General features: G+C 38.8%; 1 protein-coding gene across 2 annotated transcripts in view; it reads right to left on the bottom strand.

Moving 5' to 3' along the window:
- The window catches only part of TET2 (tet methylcytosine dioxygenase 2), a 137,257-nt gene extending 119,903 nt beyond the window's left edge, over positions 1–17,354 (bottom strand). For both annotated transcript variants that reach the window (XM_081251958.1, XM_081251959.1), the window contains exon 1: positions 17,119–17,354. The gene's annotated coding sequence lies outside the window, so the exon portion shown is untranslated. The remainder of the gene's footprint in view (positions 1–17,118) is intronic.
- Between the last annotated feature and the right edge of the window lie 415 nt (positions 17,355–17,769).

Genomic DNA, 17,769 nt, shown 5'->3' with positions numbered 1-17,769 from the left:
CTCTACTGCTAGGAATAATAAGCACAATCACTCACTATGCCTGGGGATTATAATACTGAAGCATGAGGGGGATACTGAGGGCTTACTAAGCAACCACACACACTAAGTTTTGAAAATTAGTCAGTAATGGACTCTAGCACTACTATTATTTTTAAAAGGATTATAAATAAAGTACCAGTAAAACTATAAATATATGTATATATTATCTATGTACATATAATATATAGTGTATACACACACATTTTTAAAAGTTGGTTGCACTGTTTCATAGAGATAGAATAGAATGTAATTCTTTCTTTATTTCTGTAATTTTTCTACAAAATTTAACTCATTCCATAGAATTTGAACCACAAAGAGACTGCCATTAAAAAGAATCAATCAGAGGGTATAAGACCTTTTGGAAATTAAAATTCAATTAATATTAAAAAAATCAAAAGAGTTGGGAAAATAAAATATACAGAGAAAACAGGTAGAAAATATGAAAAGAAATTCAATAAACAAGAAAAATAAATTGAGGAGGTCCAATGTACAATTTGTGTGAGTTCCATAAAGATAGAGAAGAAAGAAAGAGAGGGGAAGAAATAATCAGAGGTATAATAGAAGAAAAGCTCCTAAAGCTGAACAAAGGGACTTTTTTCCCAGATTGTACAGGATCATTTAGTGCTGAGAAGGATAAATTTTAAAAGAGTCATTCCTAGGTACATTTGGATTTAGATATTCCTGTGACCCTTTAATTTTCTGGTGGGACTTCAGAGCGGAAAAGATAAAGATCGAAATAAGCACTTAAATTTTTAAAAAAGTTATCTAAGAAAGATGAATCACATTTATTTCAGATATCTCATAACCAACAATGGATGAAAGACAGCAATGCACCAATGTCTCCCAAGTTCTGAGGAAAAATTACTTTGAACCTGGAATCCTGTCATTATTTTATCAATTAACTCTGAGGAAAAGTTCAAGGCATTTTGGACATGCAAGGGCTCAGTTTTCCTCCTACACACCATTTCTGGGAGAAAAAAAAAAGGGGGATGTACATCAGTGAAAAGACAAAAAAAAAAAAAAAGAATCAAATACCGGGAAAGACATGGGACTAAGGCAATAGAGGACCTAACCAGGAGAATAATGAACAGAAACTAAATCAGAATAGAATAATCAGACAGCATAGAGAAGAATGACTTTAAGAAGAAGGTATATTTCATTCACTAAGTGGTATAATTAAGAAATTTGAAAAATCATTGTGATATATATTGTGACATTTTTTAGCTGTTCCCATTTTACAGATGGGGAAGCTGATTCAGAGAGGCTAAAGCTGCTGTGTTGAGTAAGAACATACACAGTTTATAAGAAGGCAAGTCAGGATTCAAAACTAGATCTTCCTAACTCCAAAAACCAGATTGTTTGATGGCATCCAGCTGTTTAGAGTTGATTGATTCATTAGAAATAATGAGGCAATGTAGATTCCAGGGAAAACAATATGGGAAAAGCAGAAAAAGCTGGATGAGGGTGGGAGAGAAAGCTCATACAGGCAAGAACACCAAGGAGGAAGAAATTAGTCACAAAGGAACAGAGTGAAAAAAAGAATAGGGTGAGGGAAACAGGAATGGAAAGGGGCAAGACAAATGGCCATAGTAAAATATTCTATAGGGTTTAGTGAGAAATTTGCAAATGGGGAGATGTTAAAGATAATAGGGACTTCCCTGGTGGTCAAGTGGTTAACAATCTGCCTTCCAATGCAGGGGATGCCAGTTTGATCCTGGTGGGGAACTAAGATCCCACATGCTGCAGGGCAGCTATGCCTGCACCACAACTACTAAACCCAAGCACCACAACTAGAGAGCCCACGAGCCACAACCAGAGAGCCCACGCTGCAACGAAAGATCCCACATGCCACAACTAAGACCCGACGCAGCCAAAAATAAATAAATATTTAAAAAAAAGAACAGTGTAGCTAAGGACACATTTAAAAAAAAATTCAAAATGTATAGGGAATTTAGTTAATCCTATGTCCTGGTTTCTTCCTTAGTAAAATGGGGATAATAACAGCACCAACAAACATAGAGGTGATGGGGGAATTTCTCTGGTGGTCCAGTGGGTCAGATTCCAAGCTCCCAATGCAGGGAGCCCGGGTTCAAGCCCTGGTCGGGGAACTAGATCCCGAATGCATGCCGCAACTATGAGTTCAAATGCCTCGACCAAGAAGTCTGCATTCCGCAACTGAAGATCTTGCATGCTGTACCTGGGACCCGCTGCAGCCAAAATAAATAAATATTTAAAAAATTAGAGGTGATGTGAGAATTGAATAAGATAATCTCTAGAAATGCCTAGTATGGTGCTAGACACAATGTGAATAATTAGTCAGTATTGGCTATTATTAGAATGATAAATATCCTGTTATTCAATTTGAGGTAACTGACTTTACCTTCCGGTGCCTCCATTTTTTTCTTTGTTAATGCAACAGAGAGCCTCTAAAGTTTTTGTTTTTTGCCAGTAACAGTCTATGATTCTGTTTGAAAATGAACTACATTTTTGCAAATCTGACAAATGCTTTATTGAAATGTTGAAGCAAAGGTGGTGGAAATCCAGGTGGCAATATCTTACAAGTAGCTGGAGATGCCACTAGTTTACATAGCTAGATCTAAAATATGAAAACATATTCAAAAACACACATACATGCACACAGAATCTCTAACCCACAGTCCAGAAAAATCTGTTAAAAGTTCAAAGAGAGATGGATAAAAAAAAGTCCTGGATAATTCGTTACAAGTAGCAAAGAGTTTGAAACAAATCTTTTAAATGTTCATAGTTTGTAATAGAGAACTTATTTACTGAAACCTCTATATTCTCCTTATTTATAATATATTTTCCCCTCACCCTTTTAGGCACTTTTCCATGTTTAAATATACTAGCTTGGTATTTAGTTGTATAGATACCATCACCTTACCATTATTACATATTTTCCAAAATTACCCCTCACATCCCCCCCCTTTATCATGATTCTACCAGATAAGAAGGGGGTTTTCCCCTGTATTGTTGTAGATATAAAGCTCTTAAAGTGGGCCTCCCTGGTGGCGCAGTGGTTGAGAGTCCGCCTGCCGATGCAGGGGATACGGGTTCGTGCCCCGGTCTGGGAGGATCCCATATGCCGCGGAGCGGCTGGGCCCGTGAGCCATGGCCGCTGGGCCTGCGCATCCGGAGCCTGTGCTCCGCAACGGGAGAGGCCACAAGAGTGAGAGGCCCGCATACCGCAAAAAGAAAAAAAAAAAAAAAAAAAAAAAAAGCTCTTAAAGTCATTCGATATAAACATATTCAGTGATTTTGAAAAGTATTTTTATATGTGGTAGATAAATAAAACAAATAAAACAGAAGGTTTTATTTGTTTTATTTATCTACCACATATAAAAATGTGGTACCACATTTTTACATAGGTAAAACATTTACATAGGTAAAACATACCACACATTTACATAGGTAAAACAAATAAAACAGAAATAATGGGTGAGAAACAATTTTAAAACCAGAGAAAATGGCAGCTCTAGCTCCAATTGTCTGTTCCCATGCAGGTATGTAGTAATACTATTAGAGCTGGTTGAGTTGCCATAAAAGCTTCCAAAAGAGTCTGAGTCAGCTTGGTTACCAAAGAGAGTGACACTCTTTAAGAGCTTTGTCACCTCCAGTCCTTGGTTACTAAAGCACTTACTCACTTGTCTGAGTTAAAAGCTCCTATTTTAAGTTCAAAGTAGAAAATTCCCTTTGGGTGGTAATGATAGTTTAAAATAAACAATTTGGGGGTTGGAGGGAAAGCCTGCTTTAAGCATCTACTCTATTTCCCCTCCAGACAAGTTTTACTACAATCAGGGCTTTCTTATTCTCTATCAGTATTCATGACCTAGGTCGTCAAACAGTTTCTAAGATACAGACCACCCCTTCCCCCACTGTTACATCACTGGTGTTCAGAATTCTGGAACTGTGTGTGTAAACATTAAAGCCATGTGTGCTTGACCACATGGGAAGGCATCAGGATGACCTAGGACTCCTACGCAAGAGGGAACACCCTGGCGCCAATCTTAACATCACCAAGCCAGCTGTTTGTTTTTATGTGTGAGCGTCTATGCGACTCCTCAACAGTCTTCTAAAGGGATCATATAAAAACAGTTTACATAAAAGACCCTGGGAATTTGGTGCACCTTCATGATATTTGGAAAAATGCATGGCATCAGTATTTTTAAATTTTATATTCATAGACAGAGAGTTTTATTATGGTTTGTTTAATTAACCATTTCCAGCAATGAGGACTTAACTCACATATCAAAAGTCCAAAACTTTTTGAGTGAGGGCACACACACATGCTCTCAATAGTAGCTGGAAAGAGAAAACAACCTAAAATTCCTACATTGCATCTTGATACATATCTTTCACATTCAATCTACCATTTTGGTATTTTACAATACAGAGACAGTTATCAGTCAGTCTCATCTTTATGAAGGAAGCCCATCTTTTGAACAAATCAATGTTTATTGAATGCTTGCCACTTCAGGTAAAACAAAAATACAGTCAAATAAAGTTATATTTAATCCCTTTCCTAGCAAAAATGCATTAATTTACAGCCTTTATCAAATTCTGAGCTCTTTCAGCTTATAACCATATATAATTTTCTGTCCAGTAAAGGCATAAGAAGAGGGGAAAATATTAATGTTCTAATACAGGGTAAGATCACCCTTGTGAAAGCTCAACAGTGTTCGGACATGGTACTGCTCTTAGTAAGAAAGTATATTCATAAGTAATTTCACACAAACTTTCACTGTTTGGGCCAGGGGTAATTAAGATAAATACACCATCTTCAGGCCAAAACAATGAAAAGCATGCAACTAAAACAATTTTTAATGCTTATAATCTAAATTCACCGTATCTTAATTCAATGTATTAGAAAAGTACAATAACTTATAATGTATTTAGTGGTTATAAGTTATATCTTTTCAAATCCAGAAGGAACCTGTACTAAGAAAAGATGAAAAATGTCTATCCTCAGATTTCATTGTGTTGGTTAAATGAGTCACTCTTTTGATAATTTCTTCTAAAAGTGAGCAGATACAGATGTTAAACATCTGAAACTTAAATTTCTAAATCTCATATGTAAATAATAGATTTGGAGAGATAACCTCTAAATTATTCCAGATCTAAACTTCTCTTATACCAAACATTACTTGGTACTTCATTTATCTCTTGGAGAAAAAAAAAATCCTTTATTTTTAAAAGTTAAGAAAATTCCTTCCATTTACAGTACCACATTTCAAAGATTCTGATCTTTCCTCTTTTTAGAAAGATAGTGTAATTAGAAAAAATATATATTCTATGAAAGAAGAGTTCAAAGAGCCCAACTTTTAAAGTAACTACAAGTTCATTTTTTGATTTAATTTCAATTCTATGTTAGGCTAGAAGGTTTCTATTTTTGGATAATCAATGATGACATCCATCTAAAATGATCCTAAGATGCAATACAAAAAGAACTCAAAATTTACTCATATTTTAAATATTCCAACCAGTCAATTTGCAATTTACAATGAAACAAAGCATCAGGAAACATATACCAGATACATAGGAGTAGACATAAATTCTTGGTGCTTTAATTTATTAACTTGAGACTTTTTAAAAAATTGATATATATATATAAAATTCTTAAAATCAATATGGAAAAGGAAGGACAATTCCCTAAGTATAGAAATCTAATTTGTTTTTTAAACACCATGTCTTGATATGTAATTTAAAATGGAGAAGGGCTGAGGGAGGTGTGGTGATGAGGAGTTGAAAAGGGAGCTGAGAAGGGATGGGGATGGGTAATGCGGGACTGGATATGGAGGATGATCAAACAATCGTTTTCTTGAGTATTCTGCGGTCAGAGTGTCTAGTTGGGCAAGTCAGTTTATGAATTCTCTTGCATCTGAAGGTGCTTACACATGAGAAAATAAACTTAAAAAAAAAAAACATTTGTGAGACTGGGTGGCAGGCATGTGCACTTCAGTCACAAGTGGCACTGTAAATTACAACCAAAACCAAGGGACAAATTGCCCACATTTTGCAAAAATCACACAAAAAAAGTTTGTCATAACTGGTTCTGTTTGTTGCAGGAGGAAAAAAAAAAGAGTAATTCTATATTAAGGCACAGCCTTTGAGACTTTGGTAGGAAAACTGCATATTGGGTGGATCCTGACCTAGACACCTTGATCCTTGATTCATGACCCCATCAGAGCCAGACAAGGGCTCTCTGACTATGAATTAAACTGTTTGACTCCTCTGCGCCCAGGAACACACAAAGCCTGTACTCTCAGCTGTTACATAAGAGGCTCTGGAATCCCTGGATGGTGTTTGTAAATAGCGCTGCCATGCGCATGGAACCCACGTGTCCCACGTGTCAAATGTTGACGTGACTGTGTGAAGTGTCAACAAGCTCTGAAGAGAAACCTCCTATTTCTTTTGCCCTAAAAAAAGAGCATGTGGGTGTCAAGGAATTATTTCCAGGGGAGATTTTTTTCTCTCCCCCCATCTCCAGCAAAAAAAAAAAAGTGGGAAGAAGAACTGGAGGAAATGACCAATCTCCATCACTTTTCTTCTTATGTAACTCCTGACCTGAGGACATGATCAAAATTAACTGTCTAGTTAAATTTAGGGTAAGTTTTGTAATCTCAACAATGCATTCTGAATGCACTTTCTACCTCCTCTCATCCGACTTCTTGTTTTTCTTATTATGAGAGATAGTATTACAACCACTAGAACGACACTAAGCAGTCAAATAGTTTGCAAAGTAACAAATCTCCATCCAAATAAAATTACAATATGACCCTTTCAGAGGAAAGTATCCAATAGCTTTGCTTGGGTGAACAGAAACACAATTTAGTATTCTACCCTCTTATTTTAAATTTCATCCTCATGGACACTAATTGTATCTTTTATCATGGATTTGTGAACAGAAAACAAACTCCATTCCTTAAGGAGTCTAAATTCTTACCAATATTAGAGAAAACTGACAATGTCAACAACTAAGCTTTTTATCCCTAAATATGAAAAGTTGCCCATAATCTTCAGGATTACTTAAAGCACAAGTTATAACAATGTAAAAAAACTGATACAAACTGTCAGTAGTAAATTAAACTGTGTTTTAAAAAATACACTGCCTTCAAAAAAAATCTCAAGCATTTTTTTAGTCATTTTAAAATGCCATATTCTATATCTTTTATATAATTGATACAAAATGTTTTTAAATTACATATTAAATATGAGTTGCTGTCTATAAAATGTCCTGCTTGAAAAGTATCACATTTAAGAGTAAGCAGGTTAAGTTTCAAAATATTGAAAATTTAGTTCCCAAAGTTAACCAAATGTCCTTTCTAATTTTGATTTCCAGTAGACACACATAATTCATAGTCATTTAAAAAGGTAAGTTATTAGTAAAATGTCTACTAGTTTCATTTTCTGCCAATGTTTTTCTCCAAGCTATAATGTGGTAGACAATTCCAAAATTAAAAACCATTTAGGTGATTGGATTGGAATAAAGATAGATGAAATCTAGAATGAAAAGTTTAAAATATGTGCTTTCTTGCTGAAATGTACCTGCTTCTCTTTTTACAAAAACAAATAATGTATGTGTTGAGTATTTTTAGATTGGAAGATTTGTTCTTCCCTCATTTTTAAAATATTTTTCCAGTTTTATTGAGAAATAATTGACATACATCACTGTATGTTCTTCCTTCATGTTTGAAAAGTATCCATTTATGGTATTTTTTCCTCTTATCAATTATGTTTGATACATGAAAGTATGAATATAAAGTGAATTAATGTTTTAATAACTGAATTCACTTTTTGAGATGCTCATTCCAATTTTATGAACTATCAGACACTTTATTTGCACTAATGATTTCTTGTTCTGTTATGATGTATGCAGTAAGACAAACAAAAAGCTAATAATCATCCAAACTAATTAGTGGGTGTCCAAAAGTAATCCTTTTAATGCAAAAATCATGAAAGGTTATAAAAGAGCTGACAGAACTTTATAGCCAATGGCAAATGTGAAAATTCTATAACTTCAAACAAAAATGGAAAAAGTAGTGAAAGAACAAACAGTTTAAAAACTAAATTAATAGAGACAAGACAGTAGGTTACAGATGGAATCTGGGTATAGTATCATTGTATTATTTTTAGATTCTGGTGCTTTACTTTAGAATAAGCACAACTAATAAGTAAGGTATTTTTAAATGGGTGTCCTTGTTTCTCAATGCAGGCAGGAAAGAAAAACAGGAGAAATAACTCAGAGATAGACCATGTTATATCCTCTGGGCTTCACTATCATTATTTAAGCCTTTTTTTCCTTTTATACTGAAGACAAAAAAAAATCAATTTGAGGAGAAATATATAATAAAAACCCACCTTGAGAGTTGGGTGAATAGTTTCCATTAAAGTATAATCTGAACATAGAAACCAGATTTAATACTCTATCAAGAAAAAGACATGACTTGGTAAGGCAGGTTTTAGTAATAGCTAATAAAGCATGACAATAGTAATTAAAATTATCATTACTTTGTGACATCCACAAAATTGTGACAAATCTCAAAATAGCAAAAGTAGCAAATGAAAAACATCAATACTATGTATGGCATACATTCATGGGAGACCTACTGTCTATGCCTGACATGGGCAAGTCTGCTCTCTCTGAAGAGAGAAGTCCATTAGCAAAAATCCACAGCCCACTGTTTTTCTTTTGAATACAGTGTATTTTTCAATAATAATTACTTATTAAAAGGTAAGCTAAAAATATTTTTTAAAAAATCAAAATATCCCTAATTTGAAAAGGTGTACAATTTTTGGAACCACATTAAATAAAGCAAAGATGGAGTACTACACTCAAATTCAGTGAGCAGCTTTCTGAATATTACAGAGATACTAGTATGAAAATCTATTATCAGCTGAGTTGGTTCAAAAAGTGTTGCAAGAAACAAGAGATGGTAAAAGCAAATAAAACTACTCATTTCTCCCATAAGGAAGACCAGACCTATATTCTACTTTATTGCTTTCCATAATAATCACTACATCAACTTCCTGATGGGTCAAAGGTTCTAACATGAGTGTCTAACTTGGGCCTGTCACAAATACACAACAAACATACAAGTAAATGCTATAATCGTACTCTTAAAAGGTATATCTGGGTCATTTCTACAGCTGTTCCTTGAAAAAGTAACGATTACAGCAATTACATAAAGCCAAGACATGTCCCCATTGAGTACAATAACGTGTACATTATTAAAGCTGAATGCTTCAAGATCATTGGCTTTCCCCCACACTGTTATCAGTCATGGCACCAAACTATGGAATCCAATTGGCAGCATTCTAATCAGAATAAAAGGGAAAGGAGTATTGCTTAACAAAAAGAATGTTTGGTATCTAGAATTACATAAAGTTAGAAATTCAAATAACGCCAACCCCAAGTAATTCACTGTGTGTGTTCAAAATTATGTCCTAATTTCATAGGGTCTAGACTTAAAAATCTGCACTCATTTTACCATTAACAGTCTGTAAAATTCTGTTGGTGTTCGTAAAGACTGTGGCTATTTACCATTAGCAGTCTGTAAAATTTTGTTGGTGTTTGTAAAGACTGTGGCTATATGTGGCGAAACATGGAGAGCCATCAACATTCTGATCCTCTTTCCCACTTTGTCTTGGCATCACAAAGACGGCTGCAGACCAGTTTCTTTTCTTAACCCTATTTTACGTGTATATTGTTAATAATGCTGCTATGAATATTCAGGTACAAGTTTTTGTGTAGACAGGTGCATGCATTTTAAGTCTCCTTTTATGACTTTCCCTATATAGCCCAAATTACAGCTACATTTTCATCATTAGTGGTAAAGAGGCGGTATAGCATAATGGTCAAAAGACTGGCTCTAGAGACTGACTGGCTAAATTCATATCCTAGCTAAGCCACGTACTGGCTGTAGGAACTTGGGCGAGTTATTTAATCTCACTGTGTATTAGTTTCTTCTCCAGAGATAGGGGTAACAACAACACCTACCTCTAGAGTTGTGATGAGAATTAAATGATATAACTTGCAGTGTCATAAAACATTAAAACAACTTAAAATATTTTTAATGCAAAAGTATTTTAAGCAAAAAAAAACCTTTTGAGTAAACAAAAACCTATATTCTGATGCACATTTTGATAAGCCATGGTAGTACAATCACAAGATTGATGAAACAGAACTGTGTTAAACTTTTTTGTTTTGGGGGAAAAAAAGGTTTAAAATTATCTAATCATGTGATAAAATGGTAATAGAACTAAATATATATATATACACAAGTATACAAGTCAAATGGGAAATCTGAGTAAGATTGGTAGACTGTATCAATGTCAGTCTCCTGACTGTGATATTATACTGTAGTCTTGCAAAATGTTACCACTGGGGAAAATTGGGCAGAATGTTCATGTTCAATTATTATTATTTCATACAACTGCATATGAATCTACAATTAGCTCAATAAAAATTTCAATTAAAAATATGTGGGGCTTCCCTGGTGGCGCAGTGATTGAGAGTCCGCCTGCCGATGCAGGGGACACGGGTTCGTGCCCCGGTCCGGGAAGATCCCACATGCCGCGGAGCGGCTGGGCCGGTGAGCCATGGCCGCTGAGCCTGCGCGTCCGGAACCTGTGCTCCGCAACGGGAGAGGCCACAACAGTGAGAAGCCCGCCTACCGCAAAAAAAAAAAAAAAAAAAAAGTGATCCCTAGGACTTCCCTGGTGGCGCAGTGGTTAAGAATCCGCCTGCCAATGCAGGGGACACAGGTTGGAGCCCTGGTCTGGGAAGATCCCATATGGCGTGAAGCAACTAAGCCCACGCGCCGCAACAACTACTGAGCCTGCACCCTAGAGCCTGTGAGCCACACTACTGAAGCCCGCGCGCCTAGAGCCTGTGCTCCGCAACAAGAGAAGCCACGGCAATGAGAAGCCTGAGCACCGCAACAAAGAGCAGGCCCTGCTCACCGCAACTAGAGAAAGCTCGCACACAGCAACAAAGACCCAACACAGCCAAAAATAAATAAATAAATGAATGAATGAATTATTTTTTTAAAAAATAAAAGTATGTGATCCCAGTATAAATTTACTAAACATCAATCAACCGTATGCTTATAATGACTGGCTTTTATAGGACAACTGCCATAACCTGTAGAAGTTACATTTAAGGAGAAAGCACCATCATTACTACCATCATCAGCAACACCAACGCCTTTTACATTATTTTTCTTATGCACTTAGAATAGATTACACATTTTCTAATTAAATGACTTTTTGCTACTTCTACATCATTTATTAAAACTTTTTTCCCCTCAGCTTTTATTGAGAGTAACTGACATATAACATCATGTAAATTTAAAGTATACAATGCAATGATTTGTAATAGGTATATATTGGAAAATGATTACCACAATAAGGTTACTTAACACATCCATGACTTTATATCGTTATGATTTTTTGTGTGTGTGATGAAAACTTTTAAGATATACTCTCTTAGCAACTTTTAGGTATACAATACAGTAATGCTAACTACAGTCACCATACTATGCATTACAACCCAGAACTTATTCATTTTATAACTGGAAATTGGTACCCTTTGACCACCTTCACCCCCTACCCCCGACCCCCAACTCATTAAATCTTGATTTAGTAGTATACCACTAGATTCTATTACAGAATAAAAAGACATGGAAATCAGTGCCTCCCTTCCAACAGACATAAATCTAACTTAAAAAAAAATTTACAGTATTTTTAGTGAAGCAACCAGTTATTTTATGTCCTAAATTGTCCTCCAAAAATGCTTCATTCCAATTCATTCATCTTTTTATGTATCCTCAGATTATTTGGAGCTTGATTTCAAGTCAGTTTGAGGAACAACCCTTAGTGAGTATAAGATATCGATCTAAAAATTCTTAAAACTGCAGGTAGGTTGACATTATCACTGAATTTAATTTTACACAAAATATTAAAAATCCACCTACCATCAATTTATACTTCTTGAAGCCTGGCACATTTAACTGCATTTCATGACAAGTGGAGAAAGCATAAATCGAAGCTGATAGAATTTACTATTTTGGAATGGGCAACCAAAATCCATTTTATTGAGAAAAGATTTTATATCTATCTTAGGTATTTTCTGCAATGTACAACCCAGAATAAGAATAACACTGGAAATAAGCAGATACATACAATCCTTTTTGGCTTGCAGTTACAATGATTCAAGGTGTCTTGCTTTGCACTCTTCCCTCCAGAAACTCTTCTCTCCCACTACACACCAATCCAACATATGAACTATATAACTTCCTTAAATAATGGCACAGTATTTACAAAGTTTTGGCAGTGAGTCAAAATAGAAATTGGAGATCTAGACCAAGTAAATACTGTATATTTGGCAAAATCATTTGTGGTTGTGTTCTTCAGTACAGTTTCCAAGATAACCACCAACTCTACTTGGCAACCTGACTCTCCCACAGTTAAGGCTCCAACTGTAAAGCTGTCTTGAGAGATATTTTCCTGCTACTGGATTTGGTGCCATTGCTACTCTTAAGAACTACTGTGCAATGATGGCATAATAGTTGAGAAAATGTTATTTTGATGAACCAAAACTGACAGCTAGCTGGTCCAAAGTTTTAACCTGTCCCCATGACAGGAAACAATTAGAGTAAAACAGTCTACATGGTTGTTTACAAAACAAAGAAGACTCCCTCTAGTAACTGAAGATTGCTAAGACTATTAAAGTCTATTAAGCAATGATAACATCAACAACAAAGACAACAATTAAACTTGTAGAGGCAATTAGGGCATTAAAAAAAGCAGATTTAACATTTTCGAAGTATTAAACATTCTAAAATGTCAAACATCCATAGCTTTTGAGAACATTTTATTTCAAACTAATTTCTTAAGAATTCATATACTAACTTGGATTCGGTGCAGTATGAAAAATGAAGTTTCTGCCAGATGTGTCTGTGAATCATAGGAAGAACTTCTTAATGAGATACACAAATAAGGAAAGATTGGGCTGGCCAAAAAGTTCATACAGGTTTTTCAGTAACATCTTAACAAAAACCCAAACGAACTTTTTGGCCAACCCAATACATTTCAGTAGTGACATTTGGCTTACAACACTGTGTATGGGTGGAGCCTTGGAGAAATTGATAGAGAAATTCTAACTGCAACAAGTGAAACCAAAACATTAACTCCACTCTTTGTTACCTAATACAAGTCTAGTGCCCAAACAGAACTTTGGAAGTCTGTCATAACAACTCCCAGGCAGGTGCATTTCACTTGTTCTGGAAGTGATGTTGACCTGCCAAGTCTAGGTCCATGCACCATTGAATCAGAATCCTATCAATCCCTCTGGCTCCTGGCATGGACCAACACAATACCAGATCTAATTAGAGCCATAAGAAGAGTTTGGTAAATGTGTGAATTTAAACAAGGCAAGAGACTTCCCTCATTCCAAGTTAACTTCTCATTAACCATTAGTTCAATTTAAAAAATAAGCAGGGGACTTCCCTGGTGGAACAGTGGTTAAGATTCCGTCTGCCAGCACAGGGTACACAGGTTCAAGCCCTGGTTTGGGAAGATCCCACAAGCCGTGGAGCAACTAAGCTCATGTGCCACAACTACTGAGCCTGTGCTCTACAGCCCACGAACCACAACTACTGAGCCTGCATGCCACAGCTACTGAAGCCCACGTGCCTAGAGCCCGTGCTCCGCAACAAGGGAAGCCATCACAATGAGAAGCCTGTGCACCACAACGAAGAGTAGCCCCCACTCACCACAATTAAGAGAAAAGCCCGCGTGCAGCAACAAAGACCCAATGCAGCCAAAAATAAATAAATAAATGAATAAATTTATAAAAAATAAGGAGGGCTTCCCTGGTGGCACAGTGGTTAAGAATTTGCCTGCCAATGCAGTGGACACGGGTTTGAGTCCTGGTTCAGGAAGATCCCATATGCCGCAGAGCAACTAAGCCCGTGCGCCACAACTACTGAGCCTGCACTCTAGAGCCCGCGAGCCACAGCTACTGAAGCCTGTGCGCCTAGAGCCTGTGCTCTGCAACAAGAGAAACCACTGCACTGAGAAGCGTGCGCACCACAAGGAAGAGCAGCCCCCACTTGCCGCAACTAGAGAAAGCCCACGCGCAGCAACCAAGACCTATCACAGACAGACAGACAGACATACATACATAAATGAATGAATGAAATTTTTGGAGAATCCAGGTAGTACTGACTCTCACAAATATGGTACATGAAAAGCTGAGGTTATGTCTTTCATTGTAAAGTATCCCATGCTAATTAAAATAATTTTTCTAGGGCTTCCCTGGTGGAGCAGTGGTTAAGAGTCCGCCTGCCGACGTAGGGGACACAGGTTGGTGCGCCAGTCCGGGAAGATCCCACATGCCACGGAGCGGCTGGGCCCGTGAGCCATGGCCGCTAAGCCTGCGCGTCCGGAGCCTGTGGTCCGCAACGGGAGAGGCCGCAACAGTGAGAGGCCCGCGTACCGCAAAAAAAAAAAAGAAAAAAAAATTTTTTTTTCTAGTAAAGGAAAAAGTAATATTTTCTTGTTTTGGTGAATAATATGCACATCTCCTCCTTATAATCATTGAAGCCCCTCATACAATATTAATTAGCAGCTATTTTCAGAAAAGAGTCTCAATTGGATGCTGGGAAAGAACAAGCTTTCATGGTCACAATCAAAATTATTAATCAATGTAGATATCCTTATTTATCAATGTGATATATCTATTAGTTGAATAGCCTTAAGACAGTATATACAACATCTGAAAAGTCCCCCAAAAGTAGTTACATACCACTGTTAGCAAAAGAAATTATTTATTTTAAATTCTGAATTGCTGGAATAATTAACCACAGTTTTCTCAACAAATAGTAAGCATTTATGCTAAATTCCTAAGTGTCTTCTTTATTATTTAGGACAAATAAGAACTAACCAAATGAGCTGTTTCTATTCCACAGAGATGAGTAATATGTCTCCCTTGTAATCATGCCTCCAATATCAATGATTAAAATAAACTTAACTGCTTTTCCAGAGATCAAAATACAAGGAGTTACCAAGTGAACTACTGAAGACAAATAGTTTTGGAAATCCGATTTATGGAGTAATGTCCATTACTGTGCTTTTCCCTCTGTCCATCTTTTAACCATGTCCATGCCTTCTAAACTTGTTTGACTTTCCAATCTTTCACTAACACTTCTCTGCTTGATAACATTTTAAAAATCAGTATTTATTGTGTTGAAATTTATATTCTACTTCAAACCTATTACAAGACACACATGCAAACATGGAAAAGAATATAACTCCCCTCCAGTATTTCAACTTTTCATTAAAATGCAAATATAATGATTTTCATTAGCCAGGCAACAATACCCACAGTCTTAAATCAAACCCAACCCAACCCAACCATCTTTTCTATGTACATTCCAACTGTCCCTAAGATATACTCTTCCTCTTATGTTGGATCATTTGTTGATGAATATTTTTAGATTTGTATTTGCCATTATTATCCCTGATTGGAGAGGGAAAAGCACAATGTGTGACTCGAGATTTTAAATTTTGGATATATCCTACCCCCTAGACAGACAAATATAAAAATACTTCACTAAATTTTCAACAACCGGAAAATGATCCTTTTTCAATTCCTAAACACTACAAGAAGGAAGAAAACTCACTCAATGCAATTAAAAGTATGTCATGAGGGTAATAGCCAGTAAATTTCACTTATATTTCACATGCGACCTTCTCAGCAGTCTATCCAGCCCACGCTTTATTTGCCATAGGTAGAAAAGTCTCCATAGAAACTTAGCTTAATATCGCTAGACGAGCAGCCCCAATGAAAGAGATTCAGCAACATTCATGTGTGTAAAAAGGAGGAGGAAGAGGAGAAAGAGGAGAAAAGGAAGAGGAAGAAGGGGAAGAAAGGGGAAGAGGAAGAAGAAGAAGGAGTAGAAGAGGAAAGAGGATGAGGAGAAAAGAGACAGAGAGAAAAGCAGAGAGATAAAAGACCAAAGAAAAGAGAGCAGCCAAGAGGGAAAGAGAAATTTGGATGGGACTGTTAGAAATCTGCTCTCTACGTCTCTGTTTCTTTACTGGGATTGGGTTTCATTTCTTTCGGCGCCCCTGACCTTGCAGTCTTCCAACTCTCCACACTCCCCCCACCCCCGCCCGCCCGTCCCCTCCCCCGGCCTGCGCCTGCCTTTGTGTCTGCCTGTCACTTACCGGGGAACCCGACGAAGCTGATTCGGGAGAAGCACAAAGCCAGGACACAGATTTGCCCACAAATTCTCTCACACACATTCCCCAGGCTGGAAGGTACAGCCCATCGCAGAGCTGATGTACCTCGAGAAAAGTGGTTTCGGGTCTTATTGGGGGAACCAGAGAAACTATTCTTTCCTCTCTCGCTCGGCACCGCTAACAAAACGCGCGGACTTCAGGAAAAAACAAAACCCCACTGAGTGGACTCCTGTTCCACTCGCCTGACACTCGCTGAGCGCAGCCCCCGAAAAGCGGGACACGGGGCAGAAGGGGGCGGACGCAAACGCACACCCAGACCCAGAGCCCCAGCGGAGAAAAGGGTCGAAGACCACTCCGTCTGTGTTCTCCCCAGGGCGGGCGAGGATAAACCCGAGGCTCGTCTGCCTTCCACGAAGGGAGGGGGTGGGGAAGCTTCAAGGGGAAGGTCGTGCCCCCCACAGCTGAACTATTTTAGAAAGGAAAGCAGAGAAAAATCACTTTCCGGAGGATAAAAGGCCGGGAAAGCAGCCGGCCGGACTCACAAAGGTAAGTTTTCTGGGCGAGGAGGACACGAGCACTAGCAGGAGAGAGAGGAGGACACAGAACTACAGGTTTAAAGGGGGGGTGGGGGGGAATTAAAACTATATTTGTCAGCCATGTTGAAGAGGCTCCAGTAATTTGTGAAGCTTCCCTCTTCCCTCTTGGTATTTGTGGGTGACACTGAAGGCTTTGCTCCCCAGTCCCCACAAGCCCGAGAGAAAGCGCAGGGGAGAGGAAAGGGAGAGTTTCGCGGCACAAGAGAAGCGCTCTGACCTCGTTCTCGTCCCTCAGCCTTGCAGCAATCCAGCAGTGGCAGTCGGGTCTCCTTTCTAACAAATCCTAAAGGGCAGCCATCTTGCTTCCTTCTGCTTCTCTACGAAAGCAGCCTAGCCTCCGCATCAATATTCATAAGGCAGTTTGACGTCTGTTCTCATCACTCGGCGGGGCCGGCGTCTCGGGGCGGCCGCGGCGAGGGGGCGGACGTGACTCGCATGCGAGCCGGGCCTGGGCGCGCGGCGCTCGCGAGGAGGCGGCGGGGCCGCCCGAGCTCTCGCCGCAGCCGCCGCTCTCCTCCTCCTCCGCCTTCTCCGCCCCGCTTCCTCCTCCTCCTCCTCCGCCTCCTCCCCCTCCACCCGGCCGCCGCCTCCTCGTCCCGGTCTCTGCCGCCGCCCCGGGGCCCTCGGCCCCGGCTCCCCGGGAATCGGCTCCCCGCCCCGGGGCTCCCCGCACAAAAGCCGGCAGCCCCTGGGGCCGAACGAGGGGGCGCGCGGTCGAGGCCGGGGCTGGGGAGCCAGCGGGGGGAGCCGTGGGCCCGGAGGAGCGCGGGGCGGGGGCGCGCGGGGGAAGGTCCGGCCCCCGGGACCCTCGGATGGGTTTCCACTCCGGTGAAGGCGCGGGGCGGGCGCGAAGGGGGAGGTGGCGTGC

The sequence above is a fragment of the Mesoplodon bidens genome (assembly GCF_964165515.1).
Source record: "Mesoplodon bidens genome assembly, chromosome: 1".
NCBI classification, from domain to species: domain Eukaryota; kingdom Metazoa; phylum Chordata; class Mammalia; order Artiodactyla; family Ziphiidae; genus Mesoplodon; species Mesoplodon bidens.
The sequence above is the reverse complement of the archived record's forward strand: the minus strand, read 5'-3'. Positions and strand labels throughout refer to the sequence as shown.